Consider the following 18,790-nt stretch of genomic DNA (forward strand, 5'->3'; position numbering starts at 1 on the left):
CAAGCTCAGCCTCAACCCAAATGCAAACTTTTCACAATCTGAACATTCTGCCAGAGTCCTGGTCCAAAGATTATCCCTATTTTGAAGTATCCTTAAAGACCTGTTTTCTTGTATTTGTTCATGTTGTTTAGAATGACTCCAACCCTGAGTTCCCAATTTTAAGCTAACTTTCTGTTACAAGCACAAGGCTGCCTGCCCCTTTAAGAGCTCCATTTGCAATTGGCCCTCAGCAGGGCTTTTTCAGTGGTACTTGACTCCCAGCCAAAATGCTTATCACTTTCTTCTGTGCAAATTGAGACTGCTTTTTAAAGAATTTAAAGGATGGACAGCCAGCAGATAAAGTTTTAACCAATTATATTTTTCAACATGAAACACAGAACAACAATCATTCAAGCAACAAAACAAAAACAAACATGAATTGACAGATATATGGACACTTTTGGTGCACCAAAAACAGATGATAGACAGATAGACAGGGAATAGAACTTGATGTCAAAGGGACCCAAATATCCTAAGCAGAGCTAAGAATATCTCCATAGGAGCCAGAGAGGAAGCAGGAAGTCTCCCGTTTTCCTTCTGTCCCTAGGAGAGCTCTGAAATAGCTTATTTTCATTTTTTTTCTTTTTATATTTCTTATCTTACTTATTTTTTTCTGCGCGAGCCTTCTTTTTCATATCTCCCTGTTTCTGATATGCTTCCCTGGGGCTCCTGCAAAAGTCGCTGCCCTTTCTTAACAGTTGGCTCACATTTCTTGTCTTGGATAAACTGGCCTTAATCAGCTTCCATAACAGCCTTGTTCCTGTTTTCACTTTTCCTTCTGCCTCCTCTCTCACTATATCTCTCCCTAACTTTTCCCAACTAGGTAGCATCAGCGACCCAGTGGGGGCAAACAAAGGAGCTAGTCTGTCTATTTCTTTTAAGAACCCTCTCACTGTGCTTTCAGAAATCTTTAAACCTCGTTCTTTGAGTAAGGCTCACACCAGCCCCACTAATGGCGTAGACTGGCCGGTACCCATACTTGTCCTGGACTGAAGCATCCTTGAGATACTCACTTATCTATGTGAGGTTCTTAGCCCCAAGGTCGATCCACAAGTTTATCTACACTTGCTTTATGATCTTATGTGTCTGCCGAGCTACTCCTAGCAGATACACTCATGTCCAGGGCAATGAAAATTAAGGCAATAGCATAATATCAAGGCAAGAAAGAAAGCAAACAACACAACCCCAGCGACAATTACCGGACCTACTGCATAGGAAAGCATACCTCTCAGAGACTTACATTAATTTCTTTTTGCTTACTGGTACCCCTGTTCCCCAGCTGTAGAGTTCTGAATCCATGCAGTTGAATCCTTCTCAACAGACTGCTTTATGGGAACACTTCATTAACTGCTCAATCCCTGTGATGCAGTTCTGAATCCTCCCTGTAACAGGGGGTCTTCGCTCATGCCTGAACATGTTTCTTTTCCTGGATTTCAGCACCACTTGTGCGTGCCCAACTCACCAGCAAAACAGATGCCACAACAGGCTCCTTCTGCACAAGTTTATTGGGAGAGCTTGATTGCAGAGGCAAAAATACCCCTAACCCCAGAAATGGCACTGCTTATATAGGCCTAGGAGTGATGTGTCCATACCTGATTGGTTATGCTACCAGTACCTCATTAATATGCCTCGGGCCAGGCAGTGACTCGGCAAAACACTCTTATGCACATGCGCACATTGGTTGTTTACCCATATTCATGGGCGTCGGCGCCATCTTGTAATGGCGTTTGCGGCTTCCCACAGTTTGTTTTGTTTTGTTTTCCTAGTGTGGTAGTGGTTTTTTACATCAAACATTTGACATTTGATCCATATGTTCCTCATCAAACTATTCAAGACAAGTATAATGACAAGATTGTCATAATCAGAAAGTCTTACTCCTATGTAGCAGTACAAAGTGGTTTATGACAAAATTTAAGCTTTGGGCTCTCAATAATATATGAAAGTTCAAGGCCATGGACATGGAAGTTAAAGCAAGGATGGCTCACAAAATAATGGAAAGTATCAGAAAACAAAAACATGTCAGGATGGATAATTACTCAAATATTCAAATAGTAGTGTTTTTTTAAACGTGTTATTGATTCTTTCTGAATTTCTCACCATGAAACCCAGTTCCACTCATCTATCATCCCTTCATATCAACTCTTCACCCTTGCAATCTCACCCCAAAAATTAAAAACAAAATAAAACAAAATCTTCTTGTAGAAACTTAAGTGTGTCATGGTATGTCACACAGTACTTCCTTTTGCACAAATGACTTTACTTGAAAGTGTTCATTGAAATGAATCATTGTTCTGGTTTAAGGCCCCTGGCTTCTGTTACATTATCAATACTCTTCTTGGATAGCCTGTTGTTGCCACATGTCATGGAGACCCTGAAGGTTTGGATGTTCAGAACTGACCTATCACTTGTTTCAACTGTTCATAGATGGAATACAGGTTGGGGAGGGCCAACTCAAAGCTCTGGACCTGGGCCTGGTTGGTAACTGAGTTGGTGAGTTTTCCAGCTCTCCTGTCACCATGGCACCAGGGCCAACCATCCATCACAGCCCCAGCTAGCTCACACATGTGCTTTAAACAGCCAGGGGCAGGAAGATCTTTTCTACTCTCGTGCTCACAGGCTAGCAAACCTGACTCCATCCCATCAGGGGCCCACGCTACTTTGCTGCCCAGGTGAGTTGTGGGCTACTCTCCTAGTGCTACAGCTGGCTAGAGGCAGTCCAAGCTCTCGCGCTCTCATGACCTGGGGGTCTGCTCTCACAAGTGCCTCAGCCAGTGAGGGGTGGGGAAGGCTCTGCAGGGTTTGGTCTGCACAACATTTGGACACCACAGTTCCAGACCAGAGCCCAGGTCAGGGATTTTTGTGTGGCCTTTGGTGGTAACATGAGCCATTGACATCTACCTAGACCCCTGTTGCTGCATAGCCATGGACCTAGGCATAGCCTTCAGTTGCAACATGGGCCAGAACTTCACCACTGTCTTGGGTAGCAGTTAAGACTAGCACCAGGTTGTTCCTCACCACCGATGTCTCTCCACTTCTTTCTCTTCATAGAACTCAAACTGTTCTGCTTCTCTTTCTCTCTGATCTCTCTCCACCACATATTTGCATGTAATAGTGGAATGATATGCTCATAGTTGACAAGCCATGTGGAAGGTGGTCATCTAATTATCTTGTTGTGTGTACTGGTAGGTAGGTTTCTGGGAAAATAGTAATATTTAATGTTAAATTATTCTGAAATAAGTAGCTTATTATATTTATTATACAGATAAAATAAAATACAAGTTCATGTATAGTTAGAATAAAATAAATACTAGTAATTTAACTGCATCCATTTAAAATACATCTACTGGTATTTGGACAGATAGCTCAGTACTAACATGTATATACTGTCCTTGATAAGGGTCAAAGTTCAGTTTCTAGTATACACATTTCTCACAAATACCTGTAACTCCAACTGCATGGGATCCAACATCTCCTCTGGCCTCTATACATACCTTCACTAATATACACGTGCCTAAAAGGGAAAAGCATACATTTTTCACAAAATTAATAATGAAACTAATAATTGCAAATTATAAATAAAAATAAAAGGAATTCTCTTGTTACAATTAGTCTTTATTAAAATTTTATACTAAAATTAATCATTTCTACTCCTATTTCTAAACTGGACTAGATATTTATATTAAAATTCTGTAGATATTCAGGCTAGCAAAATTAGCACTGGTATCAAGGTTTCATTAATAAAATTTAAAATTATTAATGTATAGTACTAAGTATCAGTGAAACTGTTAAGTCTTAATTATTTCTCTTATGCTTTATTTAGCATTTACTATTAAGTATGAAGACTTTTCAGACAAGAAAATGAATTTCTATCAGATATTCTAAATGGTTGAAAAATCCAGTTTTAAAATGTTTTATTTAATGTTGAATGTTTCAAGTCAAATATGTATGTTGCAGAAATGAATATAAATTATATCTTGTTTTTCTTGACTCAAGAAAAGTGCTGCAAAATATTTGCTCTCTTCTCATATTTTAGGTGAACAGCTTGTTATATCTGTGTATTGAAAAGGTGTTATAAGTAAAACTTAGGAGAATAATCCCAAGTGAGTGTCAGAAAAAAAAGGGTACTCAAACTGCAATGTGTTCTGAAAGGGATGGTGGCTGGATGTACAGCTCAATGACATAGAGATAACCAACAATGTATGAGGTTCAGTTGTCAACACCAAAGTAGAGTTCAATGACAGATATCACATTTGACTAGAAAATAGTGTCCCTGTGTCAGATAATTTAGTGTCAGAAAGGTGAAATATGGCAAATAGTACTTATATACAGATTCCTTTAAAAAGGACCTTGGATTTCATAGGACAAAAATAAACTAAATTAGATTGATATAATATATATAATATACATTTGGAAAAATTATCCTATTTTAACTAGGTTAACTAAACTGATAATTACAGGAATAATTTTCACATGGGGAAAATTATCACTTCCAGAATTCTATGATTAAAATAGATGTTTTATATTTTAAGTGCATTTAAAATAAAACAGTGTTAAAGCAAGGCATGATTGTCCATATCTGTAATTCAAAATCCTACAGAAAGATGAAGGGGAATCCCAATGAGATCAAGGCCTACATTGCAAATTTTCTGCCCATCATCCTACATGGTGAGACACTTCATTAAAACAACAAAAACAACAACAACAAATATAAAACATAACAGTGAACTTAAAATGGGCAACATGTATTTACTTTTTCAGATCTCACTTAATACATAATTTAAAATATTTTTATTTGACATGCATGATCATTAAATGAATATGTATTCATGCATACTTTGCACATGCAGTGACTACAGAAAATAATGTAGGGCACCACATCTCCTGGAAATAGATCTATAGACAGTTAAAAACACCCATGTGAGGGTCTGGAATTGAATTCTATTCATTTGGAAAAACAGCATGTCTCCTTAGATGCAGAATATCTCTCTAGTTTCATCATTTATTTTTAGACTAAGTTTATTAATATAGAATGATATCCATGTAAAATAAAGCATGCATATTTACTGGAAAACTTTAAAACTTCAGTGATAATCATACACCTGTAATCTTTTACACCACAAAGGTCACATGTAGAGCTATCATATTGTACTATTGAATCTTTGTTTAATAAGCAGTTCTCTAATTAAACTTAAGAACCAGTCAACAGGAGACAAACCATACCTAGTCCTAGAAAGCTAGATAATTATCCAGATCTAGTGATTACTGCACATTAATCTATAACAACAGTCTGCAAACCATTGTCCTTATCCCCATGGATAATTATAGTCTTCACCCCTCACTAAGGAAACTTGTGCAACAAGTTTTCAACAGAGACCACCACAGGAAACTACAAGTAGTCAAAATTTAGACGTGTAGAACCTAATTTTAATAGATATAGCTACAAAACATTACCATAACTGAAGTTCTAGAAGCAGTATGGAAAATTGGGCAAAAGGATTTAAGAGCCAGACGATACTAGAATTTTTATGTTTAGAATAATGTCAGCAGCTACACCTTTAAACTCTCACCAATAAGATGGCACAACCATGTGCTGAGCAAGAACAACCAATATACATAGAAAAGTGTGTGAGGAAACTCCCACAAGGTCTGAACTCTACACAGAGACGTACTGGAAACTGAGGAAAGCTGGGGCTGGCCTTCCCCAGGGAAGATCATACATCAATTGATTTTTCCAGTGCCTGAACTGAAAATATACATAGAAGTAACATTATATGGACTGAATGTGTTATATTTAGGAATATTTGTATATGTTACATACATTTACATATATATATATGCATTCAATAACAATTAATAAAAAAGAGGATATGAATTTGAAAGATAGCAGGGAGGGTTACAGGAAGATGTGAAGGGAGAAAGGGGAAGAGAGAAGAATTGTAATTAAATTGTAATCGCAATTATAAAAGAGGAAGTAAAAAGTATTTTGAGTTGAGATTTTGAATCCCAACATATTTAAAAGGAAACATTAGGTTCAGTATTTGGAATATTGTGGAACATAAAATATGGCTTTTGCAATTTACTGCCAATAAGTTGCTATGTAAAGTCATAGAATTTAACTTCTTTAAAAGCCCACAAGTATAAAACATATGGTAATTTAAGAATGGACTCGCAGGGTAGGCATACCTTACATGTTCTGTTATCAGGGAATGGTATTAATTTAGAAAAAAATTAAGAGACATGGCCTTGTGGTGTTACTTGTTGTAGCAAATGTGTCACTGGTGTATAGGGCTTTAAGGGTTTAGAAGGACAAGCCAGGCCCAGAGTCAATTTCTTTATCTGTTGCAGGTAAATCCAGATTAATAGCTCTCAGCTCATTCACCACCACCCTGTCTACGTGCATAATGTTATATTCTCTGCCATAATAATCATGAACTAAACTTCTGGAGCTACAAGTAAACCCCAGTTCCTTTCTTGCATAGGAGTTACAGTGGTCATGATGTCTCTTCACAGCAATAGACTATGACATACTCCAAAATGAACACACAAAAACCAACTCGGACTCAGATAATCTGACACTTACAAAAATAGATTTTAGATTATATCATATACACAATGCTAAAAGTATGTTCCTTCATTTTAATTTACAAAAACAGTTACATTGGTTTTAAACCTTTAACATAATTTTCCCATTTCAATACCTTGAAATTATTTACATTAATTTTTGAGATTATAATATAACTATACCATTTCTCCTTTCCATTCACTTATTCCAAATACCCTTTACAAAGTTGTGACTTTACTCTCATTATGATAACATACTGTATTTTGCTCTGTACATAGTTTTCCTTCTAATTATATTTATGAATAATATATTTACTCAATATTAACTTTTTTTTTAACTTTATTAGATTACGTGGATGAGAGTTTAATGAAGGGTGTTATACAAGTAAAGTAAGCATTATACCAGAGAGTTTTTCCCAGCTCTCAGCTGTTATTTTTAATCTCTAAAATATGGAAATAAATGTTTACAGCTTCTGTGGGTCATCTTCTTTGAAAATACATTATGATACCATTATGCTATGCTTTCCTGGGCTTTTTAAAAGTGCATTAGGGAGCTTTTATGTCCTGCTTATGTTTTATAAACCACTTTGTTTGCAAATACTGGTTTAAGTTAATGAGCTTGTTGTTTGGCAATTATTCTTCTGGATAAATCAAAGTCTTGAATGACTTTTGAACTCTTTGTTATTGGGGGTAGGTTTTCTAATAAGATACAGTGTGGCATAGGTTGAACAGCATTTTCAATCCATTTTCAATGTGTGGTATATTATTTGGAGTGGTGACATAAAGAGATTGAACATATTTTAAAATGTAGTTACTATTCATCTTCTTTGCCAACAGCTGAACTTTTGCTAAGGTTCCTCAGAAATGTTGTTTTTTAAATTCATGAAGTAGAGAATGTGCATAATTCACTCATCCAACAAAGCAGAAAATTAGAGTCCTCTGTATTGTAGATCAGCAGTCTAGACATTTCCTATTCCTGCACCATTCGTGTAGGTAGTATTAATACAGAAAGGTGTACTGTGTAACCTGAAATGTGACTGATTTACTATTCCTAATCAATGTTTTTCTGAAATTAATTTACTGACAATAAAATTTTCGTGTTAGTTTTGGGGACAAAAAAATACAATCACAGTATTTCTTCTTTCTTTTTGTCCTATAACTCCTCCCACTTATGTCTCCCTTGCTCACTATCAAATTCTTTGTTACAGGCTTCATTTTCTTTATTTTATTGTTTACCTACATACCTAGCTATGTATCTATAAATGCATCTATCTGTCTGTTTAATCATCTATTTTTTTATCTGTCTGTCTATCTATCTATCTATCTATCTATCTATCTATCTATCTATCTACTATCCACCATGTATCTATTTTTATAGACCATCTAGTATGTATGTATGTGTGTATGTTTGTATGTGTGTTTGTGTCTATCCATCTATCTATCAACCTATCATCTATCTACCTATCATCTATCTCATCTATCTATCTATCTATCTATCTATCTATCTATCTATCTATCTATCTATCTTCTTTCTTTCACTCTATCATTGATCTATAATCTATTGACCTGTCTGTCTATATCTCAGTGAGAAACACCAATTATGTAGAAATAAGAAGAAAATAAGGAGATGAGAGGAAATGTTAACTTAGAGAATGATATTGTGTACAATGTCAAAATAGCATAAGTATTTTGTCTTAAGCTCATGGATATTGGTTCACATACTATTGATCAAGACCAAGAGCACGAGTCTCTGCATAGTTTCAAATGACTTCAAATGTGAGGAAATGCTTACTTCCAAGGATGGCCTGACAAAGCAGAGGTATATTTTTTCTAAGATGACTTCTATTATTAGGGATTTAATTTCCCTGTGATTATAGAACCATGGGCCTTGCTTTCTTGCTAGTTATTGATTACCAAATTCCTTACTTAAATAGAAGCAACTGATCACTTAACTGTTTAGGTGGGGTTTCTTCCCCTGAAGCTTTCTCCAAAAGTATTTTTTGGATAGAGACCTTGGTTTTGGTTTTGGTTTCTGTAGAGGGAGTCAAAATATTGCATTATAAACTTGCTACCAGGTCGCAACATTAGTTAAAAATATTGTTAATTTGCTTTGTTTGTTTCTGTAAATGAATGCAATGGTTAGTGTATGTAGGGAGATCAGAGACCAAAGTGAATAAGTTTGCTCTTCCCTTCTATACAGGTGATCAATTTCAAGTTGCCAGGCTTGAAAACAACCACATTTTCTCATTGGGTCAATTTGTGCCTCAAATATAACTCTTAAATAATACACCATAACAAACTTGGGAAGCATCCTTTCTTCATTATTAGCACAGTTCTGGATTTAAGGAAACAGAAACTCTCACCAAACTTAGTTACATAGAAGCATTAAAGCTAAATACTAAGAGTACACAAAATGTTGATTAGTGAAAAACAATATAATCCAACTCTGATTTCATCTAAAGATAAAAAGCAAGCAAGCAAGCTAACTAACTAATTAACTAAAACCAAAACCAAAAACATTAAACCAACAGAAGTTGGCATTACCTTAGCAATGGGCCACCACAATTCTAAAATATAACAGCAAAGAGAGGATATCTTTCCCTCATTCATCAAATGGATGCTGAAATTAAGGACCTTCTACAAACAAAACCCTTCCAGATGCCCAAGAGCAGTGGTGCAATTCAGGGGTGGCAAGCTCTCTGGGTGCCTTGAGGCTGACTTTATAACATTCTTCAACTGCTTCTACTTGGTTCCTCTCCCATCCTCATTTTATCAGCATAAGATTAGAAGCTCCAAATAAATAAACCCAAAGGTTTTGAACACACTGTGGTTTGGACACAAATATGGTTTTGGACACTAGAATTATATTGGTATTTCAAGAACTACACAAATGCCAATGTAGTATATGTTCTATTTTATCAAAATAATAGTTTTATACGAAAAATGATTAACAGCAAGATTTCTGCCTTTAGGAATTAATTATGTGAATTTTGATTGATTCAATTTATTTTTTCTCACTACACACTGTTTTCTGAATTAACTAGCAACTGTTGTTACTTATATTGGATAAATATTATTATATTCATGCACATATAGTTTTAAAAATATAAATCATTTCAAATGCCAGTATTTAACTAAAATACATTTAGAACTGTTCAACAACCTTTCCCAAAGTTAATTTATTTGACATTTATTTACTGATATATCAAGAATGTTTCTAAGATACTATTAAATAGCAATGGACTAATGCATAATTAATAAATATTTTAAACTTAATAAGCAAATGTGTATTAAGAGCTATTATAGTAAATGTCTCCTCAATGAGAACTTTACTGATGTGATAGCCTGCAGAAGCTAGTCAACAATCAGATATGTCCTTCTGCACTCAGGGAGTGAGCAAGGGTGGAGAGATCGGGACTGCAATACTGATTGCAATTCCCTTCTCAGGGCAGCTATAACATCTCCATTTCTATTGAAGGGATCTTGTTTCCTGTCACAGATTGGCTTTGAGGCAGGCTATCCTCCGGTGGTCAGTTATATTTTATACCTAAGCTTATACATCACTAACAAGAAATTTACTTAACTGTATTTCAGGATTAATGATAATCCCAAATTTAAAATTGTATGGCAATAACATATTATTAAATTCCCATTGTCCTGAGAACTAAAATCATTCAATTAACAGACATTTTGTTCTTTTTATTTTGAGTGGAGACATAAAATTGGAACATAGCAAATTATAAGTGAAAATACTAAGTCAATCTGTTATTTATCCCTTAAATAAACAAAATTCAAAACTTACAATCACCTTGTTGAGTTTTTCTTAATTTTTGTACTCAATCAGTCCTTAACTTTGAAACTATTCTTTTTAAAAATGAATATTTGAAGTAAAAGAAAATCTTAAAACTTCAAAATGTAAATTTGAAGCTTTTCTCTACAGATTTACAATATGAATTTCATAAATCCTGTAATAAACTCATATACACACAGAAACTAAATTTTAGTATTAAAAATGTGGCATTTTTAGATAAATCAGATTCCACTACTTCTATATAGTAAAAGACAAAGGAGATGCTGTGTATAAACAAATCAGTGCCATAAAATTAGATATGAGTGATGTCACACCTTTATCTAAGATGTACAATTTCCATCAAAGGGAACTTAAGGCATGTGCTAGGGTATATTTTATTTTCATTGATAATAATACAAATTTATATTAACATGTGGTATTCTTTGTTTGTTTGTTTGTTTTTAGAGACCAAGTTTCCCTATGAAGCCGTAGATGTCCTGAATTCACTCTGTTGACCAGGCCTGCCTCTAATTCAGTGATCCAGCTGCCTCTGCCTGTTGAGTGGTGGAATTAAAGGTGTGCACCACAAACACGCAGTTACACTTGGTATTCTTGTGTGCCTGTGGACTCATTAACATGGTCAGATGACTTTAAAAAGTTTTTCTTTTATTTTAATGCTGTTTTCCATGTTAGTTGTAAATTATTTCAAATATATCTTCTTAAACAATTCTGTTATTGTTTAAAATATTGTTTAAAGCAAAGAACATGGTCACAAGAAATAGAATATTCTTTTTCCCTCTTTTTACATTCATTGTTATTGAAAAATAATATTTTTCAAACAATATATGATTTCTTGTATAAAAATAAAGTCAGTTAACTTCTTCCAGATTCCTCCTACCTCCACGGCCAACCAAATATATGTCATTTTTTTTCTCTGTTTCTTCAGAAAAGTATAGGCAAATAAAGATGAAATTGGACAAATCAGTATGAAGAAAAGAAAGAAAAAGAAAAGGAAAAATAGACTACACATAAATGAACTTACACACACACACACACACACACACACACACACATGAGACTAACTCAGACACTATACTGTACAAGCAAAAGAACAATAAGACAAAAATATGCCCCCCAAAATGTAATGCAAGACAAAATAGTCTACAAACCTCAAGAAAGCAAAACTCAGCAAACCATGGGGTCAAGTGGTATTTGCCATCTACTGATGTGCAAGTGCTCTAGCCTAAATTGATATACCCAATGAGATTACATTGGGGTAGAATATTTTCTTTTGCAAACAGGCACCCATTGCAGAGACTTTCTTGGCTAGTATGGGAGTCTCTTTTCTATCCTTTCTCTTATGACTGGAACCCTGTTGTGCTTGAACTTGTGAAGGTCCTGTGCCTCCTGCCACTGTCTCTATAAATTTATGTGTGCATGAGTCCTACCGTGTATTATAGACACCACTTCCATGTAGCCTTCCAAGACTGATGGCTCTTAAAATTTGTGGTCTCCCCTTCCTCTTATCTCACTGTGCCTTGATGATGGAATTTGATGTAGACCTCTCACTTGGGACTAGGTGTTCTGAATTTCTCACCCTTTTTACAGTGTCCAGAAGTGGGTCTGCATTAGTTTCCATCTACTGCAAAAGGAAGTTTTTCGGATGATGGTTAAGTAAGGCATTGGATTATGGATAACAAGATAAATTTAGGAGTCATTATTTTGCTACCTTCCTTTATCTTGGTGGTTCTCTATCTGTGTGACTTGACACCACTGGAGGGTGGGATAAATGACTTTCACAGGAGTCTCATATTCTTGTATCAGCTATTTACATTACAGTTCATAACAGTAGCAAAATTACAGTTATGAAGTACCAACAGAAATAATTTTATGGTCGATTGGGTATCACCACAAGGTGAGGCACTGTATTGAGGGATCCCAGAATTAGGAAGGTTGAGAACCACTGCTTTAGCTAAACAATAGGTTTTAGTTTCTTTGATTTTAATGACAAAATAGGTAACCATTTAATTTCTATATTAAACATATCAAACTCAGACTTGGGTTTGTTGTGTGTTCTAACAAAACTATAAAGGAACAAATTATTTTACTAACAACAGATTTTCATTTACTAATACAAATTTTACTAATAAGAAAATTATGAGTGTATTACTCAACAACAACCACGACAAACAACATTTAATGCTGAACAGGTTATTTCATACTAGAGTCCTAACCACCATGAGGATATTCTATTTGCATTTCAAAGATAAAACTACTAACTGAGGTATACAAGAGGCATTTATAGAGCATACTTGTTATTTATCTTTGTTGCTCAAGTAAATAAGGGAGAAGTGGGAGGAGGGGAGTTTTTGGTTTCGTTTTTTATTTTATTTTATTTTATTGGGTATTTATTTCATTTACATTTCCAATGCTATCCCACCCACTCCCCCACCCAACCACCCCCACTTCTTGGCCCTGTCGTTCCCCTGTACTGAGGCATATAAAGTTTGCATGACCAATAGGCCTCTCTTTCCACTGATGGCCGACTAGGCCATCTTCTGATTCATATGCAGCTAGAGACAAGAGCTCCGGGGGTTACTGGTTAGTTCATATTGTTGTTCCACCTATAGGATTGCTGATCCCTTTAGCTCCTAGGGTACTTTCTCTAGCTCCTCCATTGGGGGCCCTGTGATCCATCCAATAGCTGACTGTGAGCACCCACTTCTGTGTTTACTAGGCCCTGGCATAGTTTCACAAGAGACAGCTCTATCTGAGTCCTTTCAGCAAAATCTTGCTAGTGTATGCAATAGCGTCAGCGTTTGGAAACTGATTATGGGATGGATCCCCAGATATGGCAGGCTCTAGATGGTCCATCCTTTCGTCACAGCTCCAAACTTTGGTTTTTATGAGTATTTTGTTTTTACACTTTGTATAACAATGGAAGAGATATGTACTACCAAATTATAAACAAATCTGGAAATGATAAATATTGGTAAAAATGTTTAAACTGTCAATTAAATAATCTGCATGGTCAGTTCTCTAAGGTCAGGACAAGAGTAAAATGAACTCAAGACATCAAGAACTTATGTGACTTCAGAATAGAAAGGTGATTTTGTATTATCTACCTCATATTTTATTAAGATTGTAATCACAGATTTTGCAAGTTTGTTAAATTGTAAGTAAGAAAGCATTACATGAGAAATTGAAATATAAGATAACTTTCTGAGGCATGTGCATTTTGTCACCTGAGATATCGATATTATTGTTGACGTATTACAAAGAGCAGTAACCTTTATGCCTTTAGTGTGGTTTCACATCACTAAACAAAGTCTCATCCTTTTCCAAAGACCTCAAGATCAGTAGTTTAACAAAGATAAATGATTCTATGAATCAGAAGCATTTCTTCCTGCTTCACACTTCAGCACTCACATCTTCTTCAATCTACTTGCTTTATTAATTTAAAAAAGACAAGTGAGAACCCCATTCTGATGGTCCTAAAACACAGTCCCAGAAATATTTAAACATTTGGATTTAAATCTTTTAAAAAGTAAGTGTCTATTGAAAAATGGAGAGTAGATAACGAGTAAATTGCAATTAGTTTATCTTAAAATTTAAATTCAACTATATAATATGCTTCTATACTGTGGCTATATGTGTACTTCTATGTATATATCTGAAGTTAATAACATCATCAGTCCCTGATTATTTATGTTGGTATTAGAAAATAAGGTCAAAATATGTTAATTTATTGCATCATTTGATACTGCAGGTTTTCTCAATTTTAAGAATGCTGTTATTATAAAACACTTTAAAATGCTTTCATCAGTTTTATAGACTCTGAGTCAAACTTGTATGAGTTCAGTTTTTCCTTAGTATTAGATTTCATTGAATGAATTGAAAGAGAGAAAGTTAATCGTATCTAATTAGAATTACCAGAAAAGAGTAAACAATTTTATTGACTGTAATAAGTATGCTAATAAGTTTTTGATATTTTGAATTCTAAGAATTTTTTAGAATGCATAGAAATGGAGCTTAATTAAAAAATAAATTTGGTCAAAGTGCCATAATTTCTGTGTTAATCATCAAGAGTATGATTTTTTTCTCTTTTTTCCCACTTTTTTATTGTATATTTTATTTATTTACATTTCAAATGTTATCCCCTTTCCTGGTTCCCCCCCTGAAAACACCTTATCCCATTGTCCCTCCCTCTGCTTCTATGAGGGTGTTCCCCAACCCACCTACCCACTCCTGCCTCCTCAATCTTGAATTCCCCTACACTGGGGCATCAATCCTTCACAGAACCAAGGGCCTCTCCTCCCATTGATGTCCAACAAGGATATCCTCTGCTTCTTATTCTTCTGGAGCCATGATTCCCTCCATGGGTACTCCTTAGTTGGTGGTTTAGTCCCTGGAAACTTTGCAGGGTCTGGTCGATTGATATTGTTGTTCCTTCTATGGGACTGCAAACTCCTTCAGCTCATTTAGTTCTTTCTCCAAGTCCTCCATTGGGGAGCTCATGCTCAGTCCAATGGTTGGCTGCAATCATCTGCCTGTGAATTTGTCAGACTCTTACAGAGCCTCTCAGGAGACAGCTATATCAGGCTCCTGCCAGCATGTACTTCTTGCCATCCACAATAATGGAATGAATCCCCAGGTGGGTCAGTCCTTGGATGGTCATTCCTTCAGTCTCTGCTCCACAGTTTGTCTTCATATTTACTCCCGTGGGTATTTTGAAGGTCCTTCTAAGAAGGACAGAAGTACCCCCATTTTGGTCTTCCTTCTTCTTGAGCTTCATGTGTTCTGTGAATTGTATCATGGGTATTCTGTGCTTTGGGGCTAATATCCACTTCTCAGTAAGTGAATACCATGTATGTTCTTTTGTGATTAGGTTACCTAATTCAGGATGATATTTTCTAGTTCCATCTATTTGCCTAAGAATTTCATGAACTCATTGTTTTTAATATCTGAGTAGTGTTCCATTGTGTAAATTTTCTGTATCCACATTTTCTTCTGTTGAAGGATATCTGGATTATTTTCAGCCTCTGGCTATTATAAACAAGGCAGCAATGATCATAGTGGAGCATGTGGCCTTGTTGTATGTTGGAACATCTTAATTATTTTTTTTTTCCTTCAGGTATTACATATAAAGCACAGTTTCTTCTTCCTAATCATCTCTTAGTTCCTTACATCCCACCTTCCTATTCATTTCTCCTCAGTTTCACTTTAGAAAAGGACAGGCCTCCCAGGGATATCAACCAATCTGATATATTATGTTGTTCTAACCTTCCTTAACATCAAATCATTTCCCTTCATATTACGGCTTGCAATGCAATCCAGGATGACAAGATTTCCCTAAACCAGGAAAAGTGTCAGATGCAGGCCCCCAGGCTCTCTCTGAAGAGTCCCACAGAAACACCAAGCTATACATTATAACATACATGCTGAGGGCCTTGGTTAGACCCCGTATAGGCTCCCAGACTTCTCAGTGAGCCCCATTGGGGTCAGATTTCTTGATTCTGAGAGTTTAGTATGAATTATTTTTAAGATAATAAAAAGATAAATTCTTTATTACCATATATAACTTATAGAAAAAAAAAACGATGGTGTTTGTGGAGCTAAGACGAAAGAGAAAAAAGCAATTTAGTTTTATATACTACGTCTGGAAGTCATGTAACATGAATTTTTGAAGCTTTTTGTAACTTAGTTTTAATGTGTTCCTTTTACATTTTTTCCAAATATTTTGAAAACTTATGTTGTGATTACTGTATTTATAGAACTAGAATAAATGTATAAATAGAATTTCCTCAATTATTTTATTGTAATAACTGTGCAGATTGTCTATGGGGAACAAAACATAAAAGATGTATTTATTCCAGAATCAAGAAGACAAATGTTCTGTGGAATGTTATATTTTGCAGTGATTAGAATTGCATTCAGATGTAGAAATTATGTAATTTTAATGAATGTTATAAAGGTTTGAAAATAATATTTTAAGCACATGGAATTTCCAACCTCATGACTAAATCATAAGCATCAATTTAAAATAAAAATCTGCTCCTAACCATCCCACAATGGTACTTTAGATAACTAATGTTTAATATAATTGATGGCAGCACTTACTATGAATAAATAAACAGAAACAGTTTATTTGATTGCAGCTTATAACTATGGATTCCTTTGATATATCTTCTTGATACTTGAAATCAATTTGGTGGTAAACTACTGAGTGAAACAATATAAAACAGTAGCTTTCATGCTACTACCATTTTGTGTTTAGGAATGCATTACACTTATTTATTGAATAGGAAATTTTACTGAATGCTCACAAAACTTCGAAAATAGCTTTTATACTATCACAGAAGAGCTTAAATTATGTTGTCACTTTAAAAAGAATAGAAATATTTTGGGAACACATACAAAGTATATCACCCTAACTGTATTATTTTGTACTTATTATTTTAATATTTTAAAATTACATACCATAAGAGTGATAGAATTCAAATGGAATTGATCTGAAATCATATGTTTTCTTCTGCATTAATTCTATGTCCCTTTTGCTTTGTTACTTTTAGTATATTATTCTTTTTAGATTTGTTTTGATTCAGAACAAAACTATAGAAATGTACAGTTTCCTTTATCCTTGGAACCTTGCATATGCACAGCTGTTATATTATAAGCATTATCCTGCAAAAGCAGCACACTTATAGCAACTGATAGAGTTATAATGACAAATTATTTTAGCCAAAATTTATGCTTCTACTGAAGACATAATCACTGAATACAATAAGATAGCTACATATAAATGTACACTAATATTGACAATTAATTTTTATGAAAAATAGTTCTTTCCCCCAAATGATGCCAAGTACATTGGATGTAACATTAAAGATAAAACTCACTAACCAGATAATTGTCCAGCTATTTTTTATTAAAAATAAATTCCTGCTTTGCAAATAACAATATTAAGGGACTGAGAGGAGCTAAGTCAACGAATTGAATAAGATACTACGAAACAAAATGTACAAAATGGCCATTACACAAAATATAGAAAGAGTTCAATAATCAGTTTTAAACAATTATTTTCAAAATGTGTTCCTAGGTTTTTTTATACATGCATATATTCATATTGCATACTACTAGACATACTATATATAAATATGTTTGTTAAATATAATAAAAGATGCAAACAACCTGAAATTTGGAAGGCAGATGGGTTTATCTTTTTTTCCCTTGCATTTCTTTTATTTTGCAATTATCATATACTACATCCCCCTTCCCTTTTCTTTCTCTATACCCTAGGATATATTATATTCATTGAAAATGGATTTTTATAATATAGTATATTCTCATTAGAGCATCCTTTCCCCTGAGTCCTCCTAAGACTTCTACATTACTCCCCCTCCCCCCAAATCAGGAAATATACTCTTTCTGTGTTTCTCTAGTAAAGAAACAGAAATATTGAGTAATTATAACAAAACAAACAATCAAACAAAAAGCCCACCTCCAGCAGAATGGCAGCACATCAAGTGAGGGATGGAGTTGCCATCCCACAGTCACAACTCTGACCATAATTCTTCCTGTTTAAAAAAATTACAGAGATCAAAATGGAGAGGATACTGAGGAAAAGAAGGTCCAGCAACAGGCCCAAAGTGGGATCTAGCTCAAGGGGAGGTTCCAAGGCCTGACATTATTACTGAGTTTATAGAGTGCTCACAAAAAGGGACCTAGCATGAATGCACTCAGGAAAACTCAACAAGCAGCTGAAACAGTCAGATGCAGATATTTGCCCCTAACCAAGGGACAGAAGCAGCTGACCCCTGTTGTTGAATTAGAGAAGGGTGAAAGAAGCTGAGGAGAAGGGTATCTCTGTAGGATGATCAGCAGTATCAATTAATCTGGACCCCTGAGATCTCTAAAACACTGGACCAACAAACATACAGCATACACCAGTTGATAGGAGGACACATACAGTAGAGGACTTCTGGGTCTGTGTTTATTCAGAGATGATGCACCTAACCACCAAGAGGCTGGAGGCCCCAGGGAGATTAGAGGTCAGGCGGGGGTGGGGGATAGGGATATCCACGTGGAGACAGAGGGGTGGGGAGGAGGTATGAGAAATGAAACAGATGGAGGCTGGATAGGGGGAAAATAAATTAATGAATAAAAAAAAACATTCAGAAGATCCAAAGGTAAAGCACTGGCAACACATATAGATTCAGGAATACAACTTTGAATGCACAGAAATCCCACTCCCTCCACCACAAAACAAAACAAAACAAAACAAAACAAAGCAAAGCAAAACAAAACAAGAGGCCATAATATATACACAAATACCTATAACAGAAAAAGAATAAAGAAAATAAAAAAGAAAAGAAGAAAAAGAAAAGAAGGTGGAAGGAA

At 35.0% G+C, this 18,790-nt stretch overlaps 1 non-coding gene across 1 annotated transcript; it reads left to right on the top strand.

Annotated features, from left to right (window-relative positions):
- The first annotated feature begins 8,985 nt into the window (after nt 1-8,985).
- Nucleotides 8,986-9,062, top strand: Gm23852. Its single transcript, XR_003952031.1, has one exon. It is a non-coding gene; the product is annotated as a small nucleolar RNA SNORD19B (small nucleolar RNA).
- Nucleotides 9,063-18,790: the final 9,728 nt, after the last annotated feature.

The sequence above is a fragment of the Mus musculus genome, chromosome 16 (genome assembly GCF_000001635.26).
Source record: "Mus musculus strain C57BL/6J chromosome 16, GRCm38.p6 C57BL/6J".
Classification (NCBI taxonomy): Eukaryota; Metazoa; Chordata; class Mammalia; order Rodentia; family Muridae; genus Mus; species Mus musculus.